At 44.9% G+C, this 26463-nt stretch overlaps 1 protein-coding gene across 2 annotated transcripts in view; it reads right to left on the reverse strand.

The window, feature by feature from the left end:
• CDH13 (cadherin 13) overlaps positions 1 to 26463 on the reverse strand; it is a 1028096-nt gene that overhangs the window by 114811 nt on the left and 886822 nt on the right. The gene's annotated exons all lie outside the window — the stretch shown is intronic.

Genomic DNA, 26463 nt, shown 5'->3' on the forward strand with positions numbered 1-26463 from the left:
AAACGTCAGAGTCTGGAGCAGAGAAAGGTTTACTGCAGGGCCAGGCAAGGAGATGTATGGCTCATGCCTTAAAAACCCTGAAGTCGCTGAAAGCTTTCAGCGAAGCCCTTTTATAGGAAAGGTGAGGGAGGGGCATGGTTAGCTGTTGCAGACTTCTTGGTGTCGGATCCTTCGTTCCTGAGGTCAGGTCAGCGTCAGGTCACGGTGTTCTGTAAACCTCCACCAAAGCAAATGTTACTCTCTGTTCTGACAAGAAAGAGCAAGGTCCCAAGGCTCAACTTTGGCCCTCTGAGGTCCAGGCCCTGGCTGAGAGGAGGGGGTCCCCGCGGGGTCCAGTTACCCCGCCCGGGAGCGTTCGTCCAGCACCCAGGCTGGGTCCTCCCGCCACTGCCCAGGCCCGGCTGGCAGCGCCCTCAGGGCCAGGTCCCCAGACCCTGCCCAGCCGTCATCACTGAGGGAGCCAGGCGCCCACGACCCAGCCGGCCCTCAGGTGCCTCAGGCCACCCAAAGGTTGGGGCAGAGCGGGCCGGGTCCCAGGGACCCAGGGAGACCGCCGTCGCCATTAGGTAGCGGAGGAGGGCATGGGAGAGAGGTTCCCGCGGCCTCAAGGCCTAGGCCCGGCCAGTGGGCGGCCATGGCAAGGGCTCTGGAGCTCTGCGGGACACAGCCCCCAGCCTGTCCTGGGGCCCCCCAGCTCACCCGCCGCCTGAGGCCGGGGACGGCCCGGAGGGACCCAGGGAGAAGGCCGCCGTCCGCCTCTTACCTCTTGCCGTGAGGACCACCCCGGGCGGACCGTTGGCAGAGCGACCTCTAACCCCGCCACACTAAGTGTCTCTTGCTAACCCTCCTGTGCTTGAGGTCTCGCGGTAACGGTTGCGTGGTAACGGCTGTGCACCCGCCCCGCCCCTATTACAGCCTCACCCACCCTGAACGACAAGGTAACCAGATAATCACACCGCCATCGCTCATATATGGAGGGACAGGGATTGGAACCCCAGCGTTTGACTCCAGAGCCTCTGCTCAATTGTAGCCTCTTCCTTAGTGAAGGAAGCCAATTGCATCCCTCCCACCCCTTGCCCACACCTAGCATGACTTTAAAAGGAAGGAAACATATTTTCTAAGGAAACATATAAATCGTTTGGAGCTTTGTTGTACCTGTGTTTTTATTGTAACACATCTCAAATATCTGTTGCAAGTAGGTGTGGTGAAAAATAAATCAATAAATGAAAAATCAGCTTTCAGATAGAGAATTTCACGAGCCATCATTAGCACATTCCTTTGAGCTGGAAGCATAAAGTATTGTTTTGGTGCTTACCTCTGATACACTACTGGTGAATAGTAATCTGTTTGCAAATATTTTATATACAATTAATACCAATAAGCTGACAACAAGAAGAAGAAATATCCTGGAATTTCAATTAGTAGGAAAGAGAATCTAGAAACAATAAGAGGATGTCAGAAAGCCCTTCTGTTCAAAGACAAGTAATTTGAGAAATGAGGTTTCAAAAGCGGTGGCTGATTAATTAATTGACTTGCAAATCATTAATCACAAGCCATAATCTTGATGCCTTGGGGGAGCTGGACGGGAACGGGAACTAATTTGTCTGTCACAACTCAGCAAACCTGGGTGAGCTGCTTCCCTTCCCTACAAGCGGTGCTGGGAAATTCCTGGAACACGCACACTGGATGGAAAGGAGCTGGAGTGAGGGGAAGTGGAGGGTACTGTCACACAGAAACAGCTCCACGAGACAGTTATTTTGACCTGATTCCTCTGATTCTTGTTTAAGTTAGGCCTAACTTCTATCTTTCCCCCCTTATCACAAAAATTACAGAATTCCTGAGCTTGAAATCTAGACTGGTGGTTCCCAGCCCTGTTAGAATCTCCTGGAGGGCTTTTTAAAAACACTGATTTAAAAAAAAAAAATAACCCTATTCCAGTTCAGTTGGTCTGGGGTAAGGCGTGGGTTTCAGTGTTTTGTTGACCTGCCCAGATAATTCTAATATGTAGTTTGGAAAGAGGAGCATGAGAGTTCGAGGTCAAGAACGGCCAAAGTAAGGATGTGAGAGCCTGCCCTTGTGCATTGCAAGGCTGCCTGGGTCCCATGCTGAGGGGCCTGCAGTGCATGTGGGATTGGTAGGAAGGAGAGCTGTGATCAACTACTGCTGTCTGCCATGTGTCCAGGAGTGGGACACACGTGCTATCCAATCCTACAGGTGGCAGATAAAGAAACAGGCACAGAGAGAGAAGGAAAGGAAGAGGTTTGTCCAAAGTCCTTGAGTGAACCAAAGGTCAGATACAAATCTCCTGGACTCCAGTAACGTCTGCTTTCCACAAGTTCTATTACTCACGTCCACTCAACAGTCCCATTGCTTAGGCCAGTCCTCCACCCCCTGCTGTGGTCCAGAGCCAGAGGACTGATTCTCTGTCCCTCCTGATCACAGCAGACCTCAGCTCATAACCTGTCCCTGTGGCTGTTCTGACACCTGTACCTTGGGACAACAGGCAGACAATTCAGTGGGTTTGGGAGTGCTAAGACTAGAGGATGCTGGAAACCACCAGTCAGGTGCGAATGCCATTACATCCAGTCCACAGGTGAGGAGTTACTTTGTCAAGGCAGGTGAATGTCACATTGCTGAGAGGAAGACACTCTAAGAACAGATCACGATTTGAGGAGGCTGGAGGCTCCATGTGTGTCTGTCTTGTTCAGGGCTTTCTCTCCACCCCTTGCATGACGCTGGGTGCATAGAAGGGACACAGTAGGTGTCTGTTGAGTGAATGAATGGTCTTAAAATAGGAAATGGGGCCTGGCATCAAAGGTGAGGGCTGAGAGGAAACGTGAAGGGATGAAGCTATACAGGAGTGAGACTAAGAGAGACTGGCATGGTGACGGATGCCTGATTCTGCCACTTGCTTGGATGGTCCAGGGCAGGAGGGATGGGTTGACCTCCCTTTTTCTCCAGAACATCTCCAGCAGGGATGCCTTATGACTTTCGAAGACACTGGGTACGTTACGTTTGTTGGTCCCTCCTACCACACTTGATTTTCATAGGCTTTAAAAATTTCATTTTTTTTTCCCCTGATGTGAGGAAAAAAATTAAAATTTTCTTAGATCCTAAAAAATTCTTTTTTTTTTTTTTTGCTGATTTTAGGAGTTCAGGCATGCGCTTATAGTGCCTGGTCCCCAGTACACAGCACAGTGCTGGACACATGAAGATCTTCTGGATGGATGGATGAATTTGTAAAATTAATATTTAGGCCATGTATAGGTGAGAAAAGCCTGTGCAGTTTCTCCCATGACACCTTTTCATGACATCCACCAAGAGGCTGGTGCAGAATACCTTTTCAGTGTGTGGGCAAATGAGTCCAAGTGGAACGGGAAGGTGATGTTTTAGAAATTCTCACGGCATGCATTACAACCCTAATATAGCCTTAGATGTAGTAATGTGTCCACAGCTACATTTACCTACCATCCATCACCCATCCATCCATTTATTTATCCTCTGTTCATCCATCCATCCATCCGTCCATCCACTTATCCGTCCTCCATCCATCCTCCATCCACGCATCCGTCCATCCATCCACCCATCCACCCATCCATCCATATTCCAGCCAGCCAGCCAACAAGTATTTGTCAAGCGGCTTCTGTGTACCACACATGATATAGTATTAAATTCTAAAAAATAGAAAAATAAAAAAATAAATTCTAGGGATACGCTAGTAAACAAGACAACAGACATGGCATATGTTTAATTATAAAAATATGTGAAGTGTTGGGGAAGAAATAACATAGTTCTTGGAGAGCCTGAAGCTTGAGGCGAGTGGTGAGAGGGGGTGGTGGCTGACCCAGTGTAGGGAGGGTCATTAGGGAAGAATTCCCTGAGAACTGAAAGAAGAGGAGTTAGTGAGATGAAAGGGGAGAGAGCCTTCCTGGCATCTGGAACAGCAGGTGCAAAGGCCAGCAGTGAAGGAAGCACAGGGCATTTGTGGACCAGAGGGGAGGTGGGTGTGGCTGGAGAGCAAAGGAGAACTCGGGGAGAACTGTTTGCTATTGGACTCCAGAGGAGAATTGAGTCAGATTATGCAGAGCCTTGTGGGCCAGGGAAAGGCATTTAGAATTTGTCTTGAGAGCCAAGTGAAGTCTAATCAAGGAACTGGATTATGTTTAAATCTACTCCTGGGAGAATTCAGAAAAAAATCTTTAAATATAGAAAACATTCAACACAATTATTATAGTCTTTGTTAAGACCATTATCTGATTCTTGCATAAACTATAAAACCAGTTTCCTTGAGCATCCATTTAGAAACTCATTATTGCTTAATTAAATACTCATTCTATTAATTCTATTCAATGTTTAACCCCATTATGTAATTCAAGAATGGAAAATTAAGTAGATTAAAATGAAACAGTACCGTTTTATATTTCTATAGCAATGCTCACTCTGTGATTTAAAAACAATAGACAGACATTAACTTACCATACTAGAGCAGGAGGAATTACGGATTGTAACATTACTTCATTTAATTGGAAAAAAATAAAGTTACTTTTCTGTTAAACTGTGCAGCAAATCAAATACGAGATGCAAAACGTGTTTTTACACAATCAGTATGGGCGACTGGCTTGGGACATACTGAGTTTCATTAGCTCTCTCTTCTCAGTTCAGAACTGAGTTACTTCATTTTCTTTCCTTTGCCAAGGTGAGGTGAATTTTGTGATGGACATTTAGGAAGAGACTACTTGGACTTGCCACAAAGGTTATCCATCACCAGGGGAAGAGGGACTTGCATTTTAATTTACACTGAGAATGAACCCTGTTCCTCACAGAGCAAAGAGTTGGTCCTTAAGGTTAACCTGGAAGACGGAAATGACGATCAGCAGGCTAGAAAGCCACAGGTGGGGGAGAAGCGACAGCTGATGACTTTAAGGGACAGGACACATGCAAGCCTGCCTGCTTGATCGCTGGAGTCCAGGTTCATGAGCTGCCAACCCTGGGGTTTCATGGAGAACTGATGTTGAACTTGAAAAGCTGGGATATAGTCATCTGGGCCCTGGCTTTGAAAAAAATTAAAAGATAAGGTCCCGGAAAGTTTTACACACTTCAGTTTCCATTTGTGAGGATAAAAGGGTGAGGGAGACATCATCAGAAGCTGAACTTGCAAGCACTTTTATGAGTCTGTATTTACATAAACGATGCAGCTTGTTGGGAAAATCTAATTTCTTGCTGATAGCCTAATGGGTAGAAACTGTGATTGCTATAAATAAGATCATACATTTAAGGATCCTGGCATAGAGTAAGGAATCAGTATTTGTTAGGAATGGTGATGATGATCGATTTCATTCTGTATCATATGAAATTCTTACTAATAAATTGGAGAATATGGCTCAAACCCCTGTGACTCTTTTTGTTCTTATCACAGGCTGCCTTCCAATGTGGTTGTCTTGTGTAGATAGCTTATTTCCCTCGGTGGGTGCGGAAGAAGCTCTTTGCTCTTCAGTCGTGTATACCTGACACTCACAAACTTGCATATCCTTGTCTTGAGCTTTATCACCAAGACAAATGATGTTAACTTATCACACCCACATTTAGAAGGAATAGCTGCATCAGATATCTGGTTTCCTTCTATCTATGATTAGGAGTCATCCTGGGGTAGAAAGATGCAACACCTCATTTAAATAAATAGTCATTAAATGTCTATTGCATGTCAGAGGGTCTGCCAGGCGCAAGAAGTACAGCAGTAAATGAGAGGGACACTATTCTCTCCCCTCATGGGTTTACAGCTCAGCAGACTGACACATTCCCTCCTGGTCACCCCATTTTTTTAATATGCTTTGCTCACACTATTCGTTTTCTACCATTTCTCCACTGTCATTCATCCCAGGCTGCAACTATATTTGGACATGATTTAGTTTACAGCTAATGGTCATTTTAATAAATGGTGCTGGGGCCACTGGCTAGCCATGTGGAAAAAACAAAGAATCTTGATTCCCTACCTCACACCATACAGAAATTGTGAAAGGTAAAACAATCAATGTTTTAGAAGAAAACACAGGAGGACATTTAATTCAGCTTACAGTTAATGTTTATGTGTACTTTATATATATGTAATATAATGTAAAATATTTAAAATACATATAATATAAAAATATAAAATGTAATTATATATATAAAGTACACATAATATAATATAGATAATATTTAAATAACAAATTTAGTAAGTACAGAGTTTATTCAGTATTTTAAAGAAGGCTTTATGTCTAAGGAGTGATGAACAGCAGAGCCCCACAAGGGACTCTAGGTTGCTTGGCTGAGAACCATGGTCTGCTCATCAGCCAGCCCTCAAGACAACTGTGCCTACTGAGTCCCTCCCTAGCCACGTCCCACTAGGATGTGCATGGACAGGCCTCGAAGTAACGCCAAGATGGGAGGGGACCATTCGGGAACCCAACAACCCATAATGGCCCCAGACACAGGTGAGCGTCTTTTACTCATTTCCCATCTAGTCAACATTCTCTCTTCTCTAAATATCATTTTCTCTTTGAAAATGAGGAGTGGTGTCAGCCCTTTGGTTTTCAACGCCCATGGGAGACAGTTCACAGAGAGAAGACGTAAAGCAGATGCTAGAGCTGGGCTTTCCGGCAACTGTGAGCAGAGACTTCCCCGCCCTCTCAAGTGGAGGCAGCCTGGGGTGTGCCCCTGTCAACTGTGAGACAGGTCTTGTCTCTGTTTCCGCAAATGCCCAACACCACCTCTTTCATAAAGTGAGAGCGCTATAATTAGACATTCAACTTTGGGATCATTTTTGTCTAGAGAATACAACCTGAGGGGAGAAGATGACAGTGTACATGTGTTGGAGGGTCTCACGATAAGAAGAATGACCACTTCTTCTCTATTCTCACTGAGAAAAAGGAAAGTGAACTAAATTGTACGTCACATGCCAGAGATGATAACATTCTAATGGTGGATGGCAGTCTTCCTTTTCTGAAGATTCTTTAAGTTTCTGAGTAGGTTTAGTTCAGGGTGCCTGTATCCATAAAACATCTGAGGAAACTATACCTTCCCCAGCTCCTGCTGAAAAGAGTGTTACTAGAGGGCCATTTGTATCACACGATCCCAGCTTCCGTTGCCAGAGCTGACTGGACCCAGAAGTGGCACTGGACTCACAAGTCACCAATCTATTGGCTGCTTCATGAACGATCAGATGATTTCTCTAAGCATATGAACTCAGAGAAATAGAGGCTATATAATCAGAGAGCAAAGGGTCCTTAAATCCTAAGTTTCTGAGTAGATGAGAAATGGAGCGGCCATTTTTTGTCATTTGGACATGAACGAATAGATGCATAGAGAAGCAAAAGAATGGACACACTGAAAGAAAAACCAAGAGATCTTGGGGGCACTCAGAGACAGACAGATGAGGAAGCATCCTTGATCTCTGACTAGTTTCCCAGTCCTGCTCCTGTTCCCCTGAGGCTCCCTGTGCTTCTTGTGTGGGGTGCTCCCGTGCCTCTCAGCAACCCCATCTCCTCTCCAGCCGTCTCATGTGGGTTTCTACTCCTTGCAACTAATGGAGCCCTGGGAAAACAGCTGTGGTGGATGGATGTCTATCACTCTCAGGACGTAAATGTGGTCCTTTTGATGAAGATTTGGGTTTCACAGATGTTTCCTCAAATATTTTTTCTTTTTCTCTTTTACATCTTGCTATGGAAATTTTCAAACAGCTATAAAAGCAGACAGAATGAAGTAATGAACCCCATGTGCTATCATCAGGGCTTCAGAGATTTTCAACTTATGCCCCCATTGTGCTTCATCTACACGCCCACTTCTCCCCATTCCTGTCTTGTTTGGAGCAAATCCCAGACATATCACTGAATCTGTAAACATTTCATTGCTTGTCGCTAAAAGTGAAAAACTCTTTTTAAGAAAACAGAATCAAAGTCCTCTCCTGATCCAACTAACATTAATTTCTTCTACTGACAATTATTGTGTTTTTCTTTTGTGCCGGATGCTTTACTAAAAGTATTTGCATGTTATTTCTATTGTGGGGAGAGAGAGTCCCTTGCAGCCGCGGTAAAGAACAGTTAGAGACTGGCCTATTAGACTTCTCCATGGGTTACGAGAGTCTTCTCAGTTAAGTGTTACTAAACGTTTATGTTTAGTATGCCACACCCTGTTACTAAACAGGTGAGGAAACAGAAAAGCTGAATGCGGAAATAGTTCAATGATAATAAGGAATAGCAGCTCGATGACAAAGAAACAGGTCCCTGAGTGGGGAGGACTCTCCAGAGTTGCTGGCACGCCAGGCAGTGTGGTTCTTGGTCCAGGAGAGCCGAGGCACACGTCTCCTAGTGGATGTGACCCCCAACCCCCCACCCCAGGGAACCCCGGGCCGGGAGGAGAGCTACGTGCCTGGAGGGCTGCGTCTGGGGTCCTGTTCCAACGAGAGGAAAAACCAAGTGTCACGCAGCCTCCCAGCTGTACAGGTGCCAGGGGATGAGCCAACAGGCAAGAGAGGGAAACAATATTCACTTCATGCTCCGGCAGGAATTATCCTCCCCTCCCCACTCAGTGCACTCTCTTCTGTATTGATTCATTTCCTAGGAGAAGTTTCCATGGTTGCTGCAGACACAGAGGAGGTGCTGGGTACCCGACTTTGGAGGAAGATGCCCAGCCAGGTTCTGGCTTGCTGGGGGCCCGACGGTCCAACAAATTTGTTTATGCAATTCTTCCTCCACGTGACCTCGCCTACCGAAGCGCCTCGAATTTACCAATTACAGATGCATATTGCAGCTAAGAAGTGAGTTTTCAGGAAGAAAAGACTCAAATACTAAAACATATCTTTTTGTCCTCAAAACAAAATGAGAACACACAGCCACTGAAGACTGGCAGAAAAATAATACAGCTGGGCAATGGTTCTCAAACTACGTTCCTTGGAACAAAGAGTGTTTGAGAGATGGTGCAGGAGTCCCACGAATGTATCACGTATTTTCCTTTAAACAAGAAAGACTGAAACTGCCTGAGGAATCTGCTAGATATATTTTATCTGTTTTGTATATTAGAGTTCTTGTCTAAGATTTTGCTTGCAAAAAAAAAGTTTTGCTGCTGAAATGACGTTTGAAAATCACTGCCTTAGGGAACTGATGAAATAAATATTACATGTGATGGTGAGAGAAAAATAAAAACCAAGGAGCAAATATGCCTGCATTGTTTTTTCTCCACATGCCCGGTGTGGAAACTTTATTTCATCTGACATTAATATCTCTCCTTCGCTTGAGTTTCTCTTTTTAAAAAAATGAAAGAAAAGGCAAAACACATTTGTACATTTGATGAGATAACTGAAAAATAGTTTAATTTTGAGAAGCAAAGAGATCTTCTGCAGGGATATGCATTCAACACAAATATCTGAATCTGGATGAAGAACGACTTTTCTTTAGGAACAATAGCATGGTCTGCTCTAAAGACTTAGAATTTGGTTTATGCAATTCTGCAAATTTACAGGTGTGGAAAATTCAGTGAAATGGGGCAAGTTCTGATCTACCTCTAACTCACGGGTAAATTCTGTAACTTCTCTGAGTCCAGGTTTGCTTATCTGAGGTGTAGGGTATCAGGCTAGAGCAGGAGTTCTTAACACTGACTGCACATTAGAATCACCTGAAAACTACTCATGATCTGAGGTCAGATCTCATTCAGAGATTCTCTTTGGGTAGGGCCTAGGCATTTGCATTTCTGAAAACTCCCCCAGATGGTTCTGATGAATGGCCAGGAGGTGAGAACAGCTGCTTGAAATGACTCCGAAGGCCCCCTCCTAGTGTTAGGATCGGACTTTAAAAAGATCATTGTGACCTGTTCTAGCTTGTGTGGGTCCTAGCCGGTGCTGGGAGTGCCAAAGGATGCCACTGGTGGGACCCTTGAGATTTCTTACAGTTCTCTGCTCTAGGAGTCTATAGGAGTTGCTAACGGACCAACGGAATACATTTGCCAATGAAATCACAGGGCTATCTCCTGGAGGTCATCTTTTTCATCACCTCAAACAGAAATCCTGTACCCATTAAGCAGTCATCCTATTCCTCACCGTCCCCCACCCCCAACCCCAGCCCCTGACAATCACTAACCTACCTTCTGTCTCTATGGATTTACCATTCTGGAAATTTCATAGAAATGGAATGACACAATATGTGGTCTTCTGTGTCTAGCTTCTTTCAATTAGCATACTGCTTTCAAGGTTCATCCCTGTTGTAACCTGTGTTGGCACTTTGTTCCTTTTACTGGCTGAATAATATTCCACAGCATGGATGGACCACATTTTATCTAACCATTCTGCCACTGATCAACATGTGGGCTGTTTCCACTTTTTGGCTATTGTGAATATGCTGCTCTGAACATTCATGGACACGTTTTTATATGGCCGTATGTTTTCATTCCCTTGGGCAGATACCTAGGAGCGGAATTGCCGGGTCACATGGTGACTCTGTGTGTAATGCGGTGGAGATCTAAGTCATTCACCAATATGCAGAGAGCGCTTGGGTGGCACCTTTTAAACACATGAGGCCATGTACTGTTTGCTGGCTTCTCAGAGCTCACTGCCCCCTCCCGTGTGAGGGAAGGCAATATTTGAGAAGGAAGCTTCCCTCTTTGAATGGCAGGAGGGGTTGGGAAGAAGGGGGATCTATGGGCACCGTATCTCCTTTGACTAACCCACTTCAAGTAGCCTCCTTTCCCCAATTTGCATGCAGTATTGCTCAGCTTAATGCAGAAATAAGACGGACACCCCGGAGCTCACGGAGAACAAGCCCTGCTCTGTACGTGCCCCTTGCAGCTGTTTCTAACTAGAGAAAGTACATCTTTAATCTCCTGAGCGGTAGGAAAATCGACACACTTGGTTAGGCTCCTGATGCTAATGCCCCAGTACAAATAAGGACACGAGAAACCTTCTGCTTTCATTACAAGGGATTTGTACAAATTCACACATGGAATTGACTTACAGCTTCTAATTTATATTCAAATCCCAAATGTCGTTGTCAGAAGAAACTGCTCTAAATCTATTGTCTGTGTCTGCACCATTGATTCCTGTTTCAAATAGACCCCATGGGACCAACTGTAATTCCCATCGGCACCTCTGCATATTTCTTCCCAGAGGTGGCTTGTGGTGCTTCTGAGAACATCTGAGTCCCACAGGTAGAAAAGATGGTTGAGAATTATTCCCTTGGGCATCAGACCCAGTGAGAGGGGAAGGATTAGAAAAATCATTCTCTGTCCCTTCTGGGCTCTGATCCCAGGGCGGAGTCACACCGGAAGTCTGTGTGGGGAGAGAGGTGCCCCGATGGCCATCTTTCATGTTGAAAAGAATGAATGATGGAAAGTTACTCATGTTTAACACCCCCTGAAGCTCTATAACGTATTGGCTGTGTGACCTTGGTCAAGTCACTTAACCTCTCTGTGTCTTGATGTTCTCATCAGCACAATGAGAAAAATAATAGTCCCTACCCTTATAGGATTATTATGATGATTGAGAATATTTATAAATGTCAAGATGAATGCCAGATATGTAATAAGCAATATAGGCACATTGTTACGATGAACACAGACAGAAAGAATACAGAAATGAAGTTTGTAACGGTGCACGTCAATTATAAGGAATGTGACCAGAGAAATAAACTTTGTTCTTTTGGGCTTTTTGTTGCTGTCGTTAGAGTAGACTAGTTTTGCTAAATAATATTTCTGACAATATAAATTTCCCTTGTTGTCTAAAACTACTTAGACTTGGTGTCACGTATAATCAGAGGTGTCCTGACCAATAGTACCTTTTAGAGAGGTGTCCTGACCAATAGTACTTTTTAGTTCCTAAATGCATTTTTAATCTAACTTAGGGTTTCTCAAGAGCAGTGCTCGTGACACTTGGGCTGGATAACGATTTGCTGGTGGCGGGGGGGGGCGGTCCTGTGTAGGATGCTGAGCAGCATCCGTAGCCTCCACCCACCAGATGCCAGGGGCACCCGAGCTGTAAGAATCAAAAATGCCTGCAGACATTGCCAGATGTCCCAGGGGAGCGCGCGCGCGCGTGCGTGCGTGTGTGCGTGTGTGTGTGTGTGTGTGTGTGTATACAATCCTCCCTGGCTGAGAATCACTAATCTAGCTAAACCAGGTCGGGGGCTCCCTAACAAGTATCTGCCTGTAAATGGCAGCCCATGAGCTCCCCCAGGGCAAATTTATCAGCAAGTTGGTCCTAGACTTAAGTCTCATGGGAAAACTGAAATAGCATAATAACATTTTCCAGGGTAATTGAATCGCACATTGCCAGAAAAACATTCAAGGGTAAAACTAAAGACTGTAATTATTATGAAAATTATTGATGTAGTTTTCATTGCTCTACAATTTTTGAATTAGCCACTGATAATCCCTTTTATAAAAGAAGAAAGGTAGTTTTTCTTGCTTTTCCTTCTTCCTGACACTTGCCTGCCTCTCACTTTTCAATAAACACATTCAAGCCTGTGTGTGCTAAGTGGACTCAGGTGCAGCAGAGACCCGGGCCCTCCTCTGAGGGGCAGCCCTGTCACCTGTGGGGCTTTCTCGATGGGCCTCAGAATTTTTCCATTTGGTCCAGTTAGAACTATGTTCAGACCCAAGCTTATTTGGCAGTGAAGAATTACTGTCTGTGGTCCATTTTCCCCTCCCAATTTTCCAAACCCCTGCTACTCAAAGTGTGGTCCCTTGGCCAGCGTGGGTATCACTTGCGAGCTAGTTAGAAATGCAGAATCTGGGGCCCCGCGCTAGACCTTCAGAATCAGCTTCCAGGTGATTCAGGGCTGCACCAAGTCTGAGACGTCTGCTCTAGACCGCTCTACCAACTTTTCGTGACTCGGTCCTTGCTGCCTGACCCTGATGGGCAGAGAGACCAGAATACAGGTGCCCTCTACGTTCAGCACTCCCAGCCTGGAAACCTAGAGACTAGAGGGGGCCTTCTCCCTCCTGTTCAATGTGAACTTCTTCCCTGGGTCCCATCCCCTCCCCTTCCACCTTCCACTCCTGTCCTGCTTCCCTACCTGCCAACTTACCCCACCTCTCAAGTCTAGAACGTGTTCTCGACTCTCCAATTAAGAACACAACCACAAAACACGCGCAGCGAAGCGAAAGCCTCCCTCCACTCTTCCGTGGCTCTCATTCCCTTCGCAAGAGGGGCCTGCATTTCCTTAGCCCCCACTGTGCGATAACAGAGCACTAAATACCTTGGAACCTGCTGTGAGGGCTAGGGAGCACAAAATTTAGGGCTGCAGATTTATCTGCAATCAAGGAACCATATAACTGGTCGTTGTTGAGGTGTAATTATAGGAGAAAACATACTGTTCAAGAATCCTTACCGGGTCTGCTGAACAGGTGCCAAGGAGGCTTTTCATGAAACTCACACGTAACAGGCCAGACACTGTCCAACCCCAGCCTGTGGCTGCTGCATCTGGGCTGCTCCACGCGCATGGGGAGGGCCGTAAGGAGGCTGTATTGTGAGTATGGAAAACAGCAGCTCTCACAGAGTTAAGGACTTCTAAGTAAAAAAGTGAACTCTTCCAGCTTGATTTTTCCCTCCCTAGTGACAGGTGGGGCAGTGAGAACTGCCAGGTAGCATGGGAGAGCCTGTGGGAAATGAGAGAAGCTGAGGGGAGAGAGAGGAGAGCGTGGGGAGACTGACAGAGAGACACACAGAAAAAAAGAGGTGGAGAGAGAAAGAGAGCCAGTGGGGGGAGGGCAGTGCCGGGAAAGAAGGCAGGGCTACACATGCGAAAAAGAGAGAGACAGAGAAAGGGAGACGAGAGAAACAGACTGGAGAGGGAAAGAGAAAGAAGGAGAGATAAATAAGTTAGAAAATAAAGACAGGAGAAAGAGATGTAGAAAGAGGGAGATGGGGGTGGCTTAAGGGCTTGGTTTTGCTTTTTCTTAAATAAGAAAATCTGGGCAAGTCAAGAGCCTCATTCCAGCACTTTTGGCATTCCCAGGGCCTGTGCCAGAAGAAGCTGAGGACAGAGATTTCCATATTAATAGAACCCAGTGGTTGAGGCCTCCAGTCTAACTACTTAGAGCAACTGCAGTCGGAGGAACTGAGGATTCAGTGACTAAGCCAGGACCCCTGGGAGGAGGGGTGACCGTGTCCACTGCCCCCACCCAGAAAAGATGCTGGTGGGTTCTGGGCCCTGGGCGTTGCCTCTACGATAATTACCAGGAAGCCCAGTCTTTTTACGACAGTTTCTAAAATCAGTGCATTAGACACAATTGGATATGATCAAAATGACCCTTAAAAGTCTCCAAAAGGGTCCTTATGGAGACTCTCACGGCCCTGGGAGGCTGTTCTACTCGTGGGCCACCTTGTATGAAAAAGCTACATGTGACTTCGAGTGTATACAGACTTGTATAAGCTAAATGTTTGGATGATGTGTCATGTGTGTTTCATTAACCCCACATAGGTCCTTCCAAGGGATGGGTTTGCGTCTCCTGAACTCATCTTTTTGTTGCCTTTACAAATATTTAAGGAGAGGTTGCAAACCAAGGAACCAACCAAAATCTGTGGTCCTTAGCCTCCAGTTACCTTATGTGAAGTTTGTGTTTTTAACACATCTCAGAGGGCCTGCCCAGGGCAAGGGAATTGTAACAGGGACCATAACAGGCATGGTAGCTGGTAGCTTTCTGGGCCCTGGTGGGGTCGGCCAAGGGGACACCTGAACATAATCTCTTCCTTTTTGGCTGGAGGGCACCCCATAGACATGCACCTGAAACAGCACCCTGCTAACGGCCACCTCTGGACAATACTCATTCTTCACATGTCAACTTGTGAAGATTGTTGAGGATGAAAAAATGGGCCATTCCTGGGGATACACATTCTAGCTATCCCTGAACATGGAAAAATCCATCATTTTGTCTTCTCTGTCAATAAGAGCAACTTCTGAATGGAAATAGAGTCCCTGGACCATCAGGTTTCAAAGAGGCTCATAAGTAAGTTGATGCAACACACACACACAGATACACACACGTATGCACATGTACACACGCATCTTTTGCAGGAAGGGAGTGTTTCCAAAGCGAGTCCACATCTAGCGTTGTTGCTATAGTAACACAAGTGAAAGAGGAAGACAGCTTCACAAACAAAACACAATGGTGAGCTTCTTCTGTCACCTGCCTGCGACCTTGTTCTTTCTACGGTCAGGGAACAGGTGGAAGGTTAGTGTAATTTAAGCCACAAGGAAGTGAGGAGGCCTGAAGTCACAGCAGTGTGGTACAGACCTCAGGGGAGGAAAAGAAAAAAACATGACGCCTGAGGACAGCGAGTTCAGGGGCTCATTAGCAGGTAAAGGTGACAGGTGGGCGCTGACTCTCTCTGATGTAACCAGCAGCTAGAGAAGAGGCCATCAGAGGGGGTTTCACAGCCCCAGAACTGCTGGAACAGGCTGTAGCATGGGGATTTGGCTGAATTGAGAAAACTCAAATAATTGGGTACAAAATGCCTGTTTTCTGAAGAAAGCCACGCTCTGCAGACTAACAGCAGCAAAATGATGATTAATAGCATGGTAATATCAATAGCAAAAGCTAACATTTGCATGCTTCCTCGATGTTGTGTGCTGGGCTGATGGCCCTTGGAATCCCACTTTACTGGGGTCCCTGCTACGAACGTGGGCCCTTTTCCGGGTCTAGAATTCTGTCCCTGTTCTGTGCCCGAACGTCAGGTGCTTCCCTGGACCATGAACCTCTTCTTCTGTGCATCTGCTGGAGCCCATTCACAGCAGGGCAGGTCTTCCTCCATTGTCAGGTAGGTGTCTATGCAAGTACAGAAACCAGTGTAGCTCAGGAGATGGAAAAGGTGAAGGTAATTGAAAAGTACTTTGATCATACTGGAAAAGGGGCTATAAACTGCAATTTAAATAAATACTCATACCTTTTGGACCCAGCGTTTCACTTGTGAGAGTTTATCCTATAAAAACCTTCATACGTGCGCACGAAGACACACATTCAAGCATTTTTACTGCTGTGATATTTACAAAAGGAAAAACCAGGGACCACCAAAATGTCCATCCCTAGGGGACTGGTCAAACCGTGGGACACCAGCGAAACAGAACACGATACAGAGCCATTAAGATAATGAGGGGGCAGGACTTCCCTGGTGGCGCAGTGGTTAAGAATCTGCCTGCCAACGCAGGGGACACAGGTTCAAGGCCCAGTGTGGGAAGATCCCACATGCCGTGGAGCAGCTGAGCCCGTGCGCCACAACTACGGAGCCTGCGCTCCACAGCCCGCGAGCCACAACTACTGAGCCCATGTGCCACAACTACTGAAGCCCAAGTGCCTAGAGCCCGTGCTCCACAACAAGAGAAGCCACCGCAGTGAGAAGCCCGCGCAACGCAACCAAGAGTAGCCTCCGCTCGCCGCAACTAGAGAAAGCCCGCGTGCAGCAACGAAGACCCCACGCAGCCAAGAATAAATGAAGAACTAAATAAAAATTTATTAAAAAAAAGATGATGAGGGAGCTAATTGCTTGGCATTATTGATCAGAAGGGAAATGTATTGTATCGGATGATGCAAACACCTTGGGTTTACTTAGTAGAAATAAAATGTGTTAAGTTAATGAAATCAGGAGAAAGTGGGCCATGCAAGGGGCACATGTGAAGGCAGAGCTGAGATAAAGAGGAGATTACAGACTCTTTAAGGGTCGAGATTGCAGGAGCCAAGGACACAGGTGGAGTTCACCAAGCTGCTGTGTGTGAGGGGCTGGGAGTGCGGGGCTGACCCTGCGGGCGATGCTCCCAGTTGCCTGGGTAGAGCCCTCTCCCCAGGTTAAGGGTATAAAAATAGAGACAGGCCACGTGAGAATTCAGCAAGTGGTCTCTAGGGGTGCAGCATCTTCCTGCTGGGCTTCCACTCAGAGCAGGGGTCGGGTAGAGTGTGTGGGCGGTGGGTGGCTGTGCAGGGGACAAAGGGTAAGATCATGAGGGGCTCAACTTGAATCACACACAAAGGCGGTGGAACCTCTGGGATGCTGCTGACATGCTCGAAATGACCACTCATGGAAGTAAACCAAGAAGGTGTGATACCCCGTGTCTCGTTCATTCCAGCTGGAAGGAACCTTAGCTGGGAGATGGAGGAACCCACTCTCCTGAAGCCTTCTGTCAATTGCCTTGAATGGCTAAACATTACGGAGTGTTTCTCCGCCCTTTGCTGTCACTAAGAAAGGCCAAGACCACCCAAAGCAGGTAGCAAAAGCAAAAGGGGAAAAAATAAAAATAACAGCAACAACAGCCTACGTTTACTGAGTGGTTACTCTGTGCCGGGGATAGGGCTAAACTCCCCACACGTATTATATCATTTGATCCTCGCCATAGCCTAAGGAAATAAGGAGCATTATTTCTCTCATTTTACCGATAAGGACAAAGGTACAAATCCTGATGAAACTGCAACATAGTATGCATAATGTGATCCCATCTTTGTAAACAGAAAGTAGGGAAAAGACACCTGTTAAAACCTTAACAGCGCTCATCTCTCGGGATAGTGGAGAGACCTGGCAACTTTGTGTATTATATGCTTGTATGGTATTTTAAAGGTTTTTTAAATAGTGGAATGAATTATGTTTAAAACAGAAAAAAATAATTTTGGAGGGGATAAAATGCTATTGAATTCAAAATGCATTTAAAATTAAGTTGTTTTCTAAAATACTTTAGAAAAAGAAAAATAAAGTGGGAAGAATCATTCTACTTGATGCTAAGCCTCACTACACAGCTACAGTAATCAAGACAGTGCAGTACTGGTGGAGGGAGAGACACAGATCCATGGAACAGAATAGAGAACCCAGAAGTAAACCCACACACAGATGCCCGTAAAATGGGGCTGGAACCACTGCGCATCCACAGGTAAATAAAGGACCTCAACCCCAATCTCATACCTTATATAAAGATTAACTCAAAATGAACCATGGATTTAAATCTAAAACATAAAAATATAAAACTTTTTGAAGAAAACACTAATTTGAAGAGATACATGCACCCCAATGTTTATAGCAGCACTATTTACAATAGCCAAGGTATGGAAGCAACCTGAGTGACCATCAAGAGATGAATGTATAAATAAGATACGGTATATATACACAATGGAATACTACTCAGCCATAAAAAGAATGAAATAATGCCATTTGCAGCAATATGGGTGGACCTAGAGATTATCATACTATGTGAAGTAAGTCAGACAGAGAAAGACAAATACTGTATGATATCACTTACATGTGGATCTAAAAAATAAAACAAACTAGTGAATATAACAAAAAAGAAACAGATTCATAGATATAAAGAAGAAACTAGAGGTTACCAGAGGGGAGAGGGAAGCAGGGAGGGGCAAGACAGGGACAGGGGGTTAAGAGGTATAAACTACTATGTACAAAATAAGTGAGCTACAAGGATATATTGTACAGCATGGGGAATACAAACAATATTTTATAATAGCTATAATGGAGTATAACATTTAAAAACTGTGAATCACTATGTTGTATACCTGAACTTATATAATCTTGTAAATCAACTATACCGCAATTAAAAAAAAAACAGGAGAAAATCTTCAGGACCCATTGCTAGACAAAGAGTTCTCAGAGTTGACACAGAAAGTACAATCTATATAAAAAAAAATGATAAACTGAACTTTACTAAAATTAAAAGCATTTTCTCAGTGAAAGACTGTATTAAGAGGATAAAAACATAAACCACAGATTGAAATATTTGCAAGCCATGTCTCCGAAGGAGGACTTGTATATGAACCATGTAAACAACTCTAAACAATCCAATTAGAAAGTGGGCAAAAGGACTTCCCTGGTGGCGCAGTGGTTAAGAACCTTCCTGCCAATGCCAGGGACACGGGTTCGAGCCCTGGTACAAGAAGATCCCACATGCCGTGGAGCAACTAAGCAAGTGCACCACAACTACTGAGCCTGCACTCTACAGCCTGTGAGCCACAACCACTGAGCCCACATGCCGCAACTACTGAAGCCCGCGAGCCTAGAGTCCATGCTCCGCAATAAAGGTCACTGCAATGAGAAGCCCGCGCACCTCAACGAAGAGTGGCCCCCACTCGTCACAACTACAGAAAACCCACCTGCAGCAACGAAGACCCAACGCAGCCAAAAATAAATAAATAAATAAATAAATAAATAAATAAATAAAATTTAAGAAGTGGCCAAAAGACGCAATCAGACATTTCACAAAAGAGAATAAAGATGGCAAATAAGCGCATGAAAAGATGCTTAATACCATTAGTCACATAGGGAAATGCAAATTATAATCCTAATGAAATATGGCTAACACCTATCAGAAAGGTTAAAATTAAAAATAATGATAACACCAAATTCTGGTGAGGATGTGGGGAAACTGGACTTCTCAGACATCATTGGCAGGAAGAGAAAATACTACAGCTCCTTTGGAAAATTGTTTGGCAGTTTCTTATAAAACTAACATGCATTTAACATATGACCCAGCAATCACACTCTTGGGCATTTATCCCAGAAAAACAAAAACTTACGTTCTCACAAAAACCTGTACATGAATGTTCATAGCAGCTTTATCTGCAATAGCTCCAAACTAGAAACAAGCCAAATGTCCCTCACTAGGTGAATGGTTAAACAATCTCCGGTGCCTCCACACCATGGGATATTACTCAGGTAATAAAAAGGAACAACTACAGATACATGCAACTACTTTCATGGCTCTCAAGGGCATTATGCTAAGTGAAAAAAATCAGTCTTAAAGAGTTACTGATTGTTTGATTCCATTTATATACCGTCCTTGAAATGACAAAACTATAGCCGTGGAGAACAGATTGGTGGCGCCTGGGGACAAGGCCAGATGTCGGGGCAAGGTAAGGTAGGTACAACTATTAAGGAGTACCAAGCGTAGCCCTTTGTAGTGATGAAGGAGTCCTGTATCCTGATGCTGGTGGTGGTTATACAAATCTCTACATGCGATCAAATGCGTAGACACACACACACACACACACACACACACACACACACACACACACACACACACACACTGGTGGAAACTGAATCAGATCTGGTTGACGGTACCGTGCCCATGTCCACCTCCTGGTCTTGCTATTGTTCTACACTGACAGGAGATGTTACCACTGAGGAAGCTGAATGAAGGGGTCAACAGGCTCTAGGCACCGTTTCTGCAACTTCCTGCATGTTTGTAATTTAAAAATGAAAAGTTAAAAAAAATTAAGTTACCTTTCTATGTAAGTCTGAAATTATGCATTTTGGGGCTACGGGCTGATTTTACTGTTAATTTGGAGGGGGATCAACTTGTTCATGGTGGAATCCACTTTGGAGTTGGGCTCCCATACACTGTACCAGGCCCAGACCTCTGATTCAAATGCACCCCATTTTGACAGGAAATAGTTTTTTTGGAGAGAGAGAGAGAGAGAGAGAGGAAGTGCCACAGAAAGCTAATGTGTTCCTCCTATGAGCAAGTAACTCAGCAAGATACCATTTTCCCTGTGAGTAAGAAAGATCGTTAATGGAAGTGAAACAAAATCTTTCAACAGAGAAATGAACCCCTATAAGAAAACACTCCATGCAACATTAAAACAAACTCTTTCCTAATCTGGTTAACTCGGGCTTTGTGCTGATTTAGCTAATAGAGTGGTGAGGACTGTCAAAAGATGGTACATCAACATGTTCAAAGCAATACTTCTCAGATATGCTTTTCAACACTGAGTAAGGAGAAAGGATGTTTTTCAACACCCTGAACCAACATACACAATGGGACAATTCTGGGGTTCTTAGCCAATAAAATTACTCTTGGTGCAGCCTTTGTTCATCCAAGAGTGATGGGATTTCTCTTAGGCTCAGTAATGTGGGTTCAAAGGTGACAAAACTTTACCATCCATGGCTGACCTTGAGGATAATTTTTCTTTTTTTAAAATAAAATTTATTATTTATTTATGGCTGCGTTGGGTCTTCGTTGCTGCACGTGGGCTTAGCGTGGGCTACTCTTCGTTGTGGTGCATGGGCTTCTCATTGTGGTGGCTTCTCTTGTTGCAGGACACGGGCTCTAGGTGTGCGGGCTCAGTAGTTGTGGCACGCGGGCTCAGTAGTTGTGGCTCGCGGGCTCTAGAGCGCAGGCTCAGTAGTTGTGGCACACAGGCTTAGTTGCTCCGCGGCACGTGGGATCTTCCCGGACCAGGGCTCAAACCCGTGTCCCCTGCATTGCCAGGCGGATTCTTATCCGCTGCGCCACCAGGGAAGCCAGAGGATAATTTCTAATTTGTCTGACGCCAGCTCCTTGGTGGACCAGCTGTAATCTGGGCATGTTACCCAACCTCGCTAACCTGTCCTGCACAGAGTTGCTGGTCACTGTCATCAACATCTCCATTTTACAGGGGAGGAGGCTGAGGCCAAAAGAATTAAGGAACCCATATAATATCTAAGAGCTGGCAAATGATGGAGATGGGACTGAAGCTAAGAGTCATCCGATTTTAGCATGTGACAGTCTCCGCACATCACTCTACCCTGCCTTGTGGATACAAGGACTCAGAAACAAAACTGGGATTTTTGGGCGTAATAAAAAGGGTCCTTCTAGTCAAACCAACTGTGTGAACAGAGAGACAACTGGGAACCAGGCAAATGAAGCCCCTTCCCCACCTCGTCGTCCCCTCCTTGGCTTCTGTCTTCTGAGACAGAACGGGGTCATTATTTTAAAAAATCCTGTACTCTCCATCACATTGCTGTCAGTGGCATTTGCTTCCTTGCTGGAATTTCAAAACCCCAAAGCAGACTTGTCATATGGACAGTTTATCTTATTACTCTGCCCAGTTGGTGAATGATACTCTTTAAATCTTTTTTGGGTGTCTAGGGTCCATGACCCTGACACGTGGTTTGGTCAAGTGAAAACGAAAGAATTGCCTGGGGCCCCATATCCCCCAACAGCCTACAAACTTATTGGTGGCAACACGGCTGCTTTAATCAGGGGGCTATTGACAGCGTACACGGATAGAGCTCTGCCGGGAGCTGTTACAGGTCACCAAGGCTGGCTTCCCTCAACAATATTTTAATGTGCGAACGCTAACAAATGGCACTCCAATGGCTCCTGAGAAGCCATCTCGCCGGCCCCTCCTGATGTGACTTTCCTCTTTCCTTCCCTCTGTCACCACTCTCTGGGGAGCTTGCCCTGCTGACACTGTCCACGTGAAGCTGCGTCTCTGCTAAATGAAAGGACTCCATCATTTTTATGCTGGTCTTCCAGACACCAGGAGAAGCTACCTTTCCCCCATCAAAATGTTACATGGGAAAAAGACAAGCCATGTTTGAAATTACAGGATGGTCATAGAGCTCAAGCAAATGAAGTTAACAGGGTGTTTTTCTCCAGGCAACGGGGCCAAAAAAAAAAAAAAAACCCACTCAGAATCTTATTAAAGCCCTAAACGCAAGATGCATTTATGGATGCAGAGCAGATTTCCATGCCAACCTAGAAACTCAGGTAAGTTTTACTGCCCAGTTATGGCAGAATTTCATAAATAGACTTCTTCAGGGAGCAGACTTTTGTCAGATAACCTGAGGGCTTCATTCTGTATCCTTTCCAACCTACACTCATTGATTGCATTTGCTGGCTACAAAATGCCTTCCTTAAGTTTCCCTTGAACCACGCCGGCAAACTCAAGACTGAGGACAGTGGGTGAGGGAGTGCTCTGTAATTTCAGCCCAACTGTTACGGGGGCAGGAATACATCTCTGGGATGCTATCACCATCACAATGGCCCCTTTATTGAGCCACATGCTGGGCACTATGCTTGCCATATATTATTGGCCTTGACACTGAAATGCTCTACTTTATTTAACCCTTATTACAAGGTGGGTACATTTAACTCCATTTTACTCCTAAATAAACCTCTCAGAGAGGTTAAGTAATATGTCTAAGCTCACACAGCCAGGAAAATGGCAGTGCAGGGACCTAAAGTAGATACGAGATCAACACGTGAGTCTTCCGAGCTTGGCTAAATGTCCATTAACATGAGATGCATCTGTTATTTGCCTCCTGCTGCCAGTCAGACAACAGGCAGTGCATGGGAAATAAGGGTGATCTGAGGGTTCTAAAAGATAGAAGCTAAGACATATTTTGGTTACTGACACTGTCAGCAGACTAGCAGACTGTCTTGTCTAACTCAGTGGAGTCAAGGTGTGTTGCAAAGCCCCCTCCTTCTGCATCTAAGGTGTCAGCTCATGTGACTCGGCTTGTCAATCTTCTACATAGATGGCTGAGGAGTCTTCCAATTGGATGCTGGTTGTTCCACCGCCTTGCTCGTGTTGAATAGCCCTGAAGAGATGGGATTTAAATTGTGCCGAGGATATTAGTCTAAAGTGAATGAAGTGGAGAGTAGACTTCTCGCTTATGTCCCCAGAGTGATAAATGAAGGACTGTAATTTTTTTTCTAAGGAAAAGAAAATGGGAAATCAACGTGGATTTCAGACACATGAGAAATAGCTTATGAATTTAGATGATAGCTTGGTAGAGATAAATTGTACATCCGTTCATTCATTTTAATAAAGTGGAGAGATGGCATGCTGCTGAAGCCCTTGGACAACCCTGGGTTTTTAAAATTATGGTCCTGTAATAGTAGCCTTAAAATTTGTAATGCAGCCAGTGGTTTCTGAATTGGAGGGAAAATTCATTTATAAAATGAAAGTTCAGACTTTGGAATGTAAATGGGAAAATGCAGTTTTTCTTGGCCAGATATGAATTAGTCCTGGGAGGGTTCTGCAGCATCTTGACCATAAAATATGTATTTTTGAATCTTATGAGAAAGTTTTCAGACTGCTGACAAAACTTCTTTGGGCAATCTCTATTTAGGTAAATTGTTCAGGTATGAAACATATGGTTAACCGGCTTTGTTATTTCTGCCTTGAACTTGGTGCTTCGTGTACAAGGGCAATTGTAGATTAATATTTCCGTTTGAAATGAGTCTAGCCTGTTAAAAATACAAAAATCATTTTTACTCAGTAGTAGAAACATAAGGAAGAGAACTTTTATAGACCAGCAATTACCAGTTGCCATGAAATTTTACTCATTCAACAAGTAGTACTGAGTTTCTTATTACATGTGAGCCCTATGCTTGATATCGGGGAAATACAACAGTCCTGATTGTAGGTTTCCTGCTGACTTTAAAACCTAGAAGTGTTATTAAAATTTCTCCAGAAATAGGTATTAAGCCCATAGAAAGCTTTTGACAGAATAAGCAATTTCAATTTTATTTCACAAATCAGCTTCTCAAGTTTTCAGGTGGGAAGGAAGTACAGATAACCTGGTCGTACTGACTGGCCATAGATAACACAGGCCCAGCTAGGAAAACCCCCAGACCACCTCGAATATATTTTATTTGCCTCCTCATCAAATACTGAATGGATATAGATGACACACTTTAGCCCATAACCTTGTAGATTAAAAAATATAGACTGCAGAGGCTGTTTAGTCTTAGAATTGAGGGCAATTAGTTTTTGTCTTAGGTCAGTTTTTGCCCAAATAGGTAAGATATTCTCCCCAGGTTTGTGGGAATCTAGACTATATCTCAGGAAGTCACATGGATAAGGGGTCTGGGGTGTAGCTTATCAGTGGAGACAACAGAGATGGGACAAAGGCAAAAAAATAAATGTCCACATTCCTCACAGGCAGGACTATGGGGTGAGTACTGGCCAGATGGAGGAAGATAAAGGCCCCAGGGAGTTTTGCAATTAACAAGTTTTGTTAACCACTGCCTAGAATTGGAACTAGTCAGGTCAGAGGGCTCCTGGGAATTGTTTTTATACATCTATGCTGACCTACATCTACTCTCTTAGGCTGCATTTCTGGAAGTGCATTTACTGGACCAATGAATAGGAAAGGTTTTAAAGGCTTTTGATAGTGTCTGGGTGAAGGGTCTACTCTTGAGCATGGCTCTGCCGCCTCCTCCAATGGGACCTATTTCGAATTGGAAACAGGGGACAAAGTCAACTGCTGAGAAAGAGAGATGGGACAAAAGAGAGGTTTGAAGAGAGCAGAGAGGTTGAGGTCAGCCACCAAGCAAGTAGCAAACGGGGTGTTATGAGTTAAATAGAAAGAATGGAAGACCCCTCCACTCCCACCCAGGTTAGGAAACCATGTTTATGACTTGCATTCAAATATCATCTATTGACTCACTCACCTTTAAATTTCCCTGGTCACAGTGCCTGGCTCATAGGAGGTGCTTAATTAATACTCATGGAACACCTGAGTGTCAACTACATCCTAAGCACTTTCAGATCCCTCATCCTGGTATTTATCCCTCGTAATATTCCAGCAACACAATTTTAACCGCATTATTCACAGGAAGTCGCCAGGATGGCTCCGTGTCTTAACATGTCCAGATGGCTGATGGTTTCCCTGTACTCCTTGGGCCTCTGGCATCAAGTCTGGCCTCAAAACAGTTACAAAGATGAAGAACGTGAAACAGCCACGCGCTGCGTGGCAACGTCAGCTAAAGTAATTTAAAAGCCCCGGAATAAGAAGCAACCGCGTTCCCTATCATTTCAGCTGGGCAGAGCTGCTCTGAGGGAATGGCCCTCCTCTAACCTGGCTTTGAGATGGTACATTTTCTGTGCCACCTCACTCATTCGTGTTTGTCTCCTGCTACCCCACGGCTCACCCACAAGTGCGGGCTGACTTTGTCTTCAGATTCACAGGCCCTTGGGCTGAGGTGCCCCCTGGAGAAAGCTCCAGACCTGCCCTCACAAAGCGCAGGGCGCAGATGCACTTGACTCTCCCCAGGTACCAGCAGCTGAGCTGTCCCCTCCCCTTGGGACCGTGGGCCAGCGGTGCTCCAGCTCAATACTAGTGGATGACACCCCTCACTGTTCTGAAGCAAAAAGGTGGGAGAATATGAGTGGCAGAAATTGCAAAGAGAAAAAAAATCGTATTTTCTACAGGTCTGAGAGGTAAATACCAAATCCCAGGACGGGCAGAGGAAGTAGACGGCCCCATAACTGTGAAACCAGGTAACAGACCCTGTTAGTCACAGTCACTGGCATGTGGGGTGGGGCTGGAGGGAGATGGAGAGAATGAATCTGCAAAAAATACATAGTGAGGGCCTCTTGCACCGGTCAGGGTGTGAATGGGCCATTCTTTAAACATGTGCATGGGGGCTTCAGAACGCAGAAGCCAATAAACCAATCTGGAAGAATTAAGCCTCTCCTGGGACCGTGGATCTTCGAAGGGAACAAAAGGGACTCATCACACACCCACATGGACACACAGACACCCACATACACACTCACACATATACATACATACACACACACACACACCACATACACACATACACACCACAGACACATACACACATACACATACACACTCATACACGTATACACATACACACAGATACATACACACACGCATACACACTCATACACACACAATTTTATCTATATTTAGGTGGGGAAACATGATTAACTTAT

Source organism: Eschrichtius robustus, chromosome 19 (assembly GCF_028021215.1).
Source record: "Eschrichtius robustus isolate mEscRob2 chromosome 19, mEscRob2.pri, whole genome shotgun sequence".
NCBI classification, from domain to species: domain Eukaryota; kingdom Metazoa; phylum Chordata; class Mammalia; order Artiodactyla; family Eschrichtiidae; genus Eschrichtius; species Eschrichtius robustus.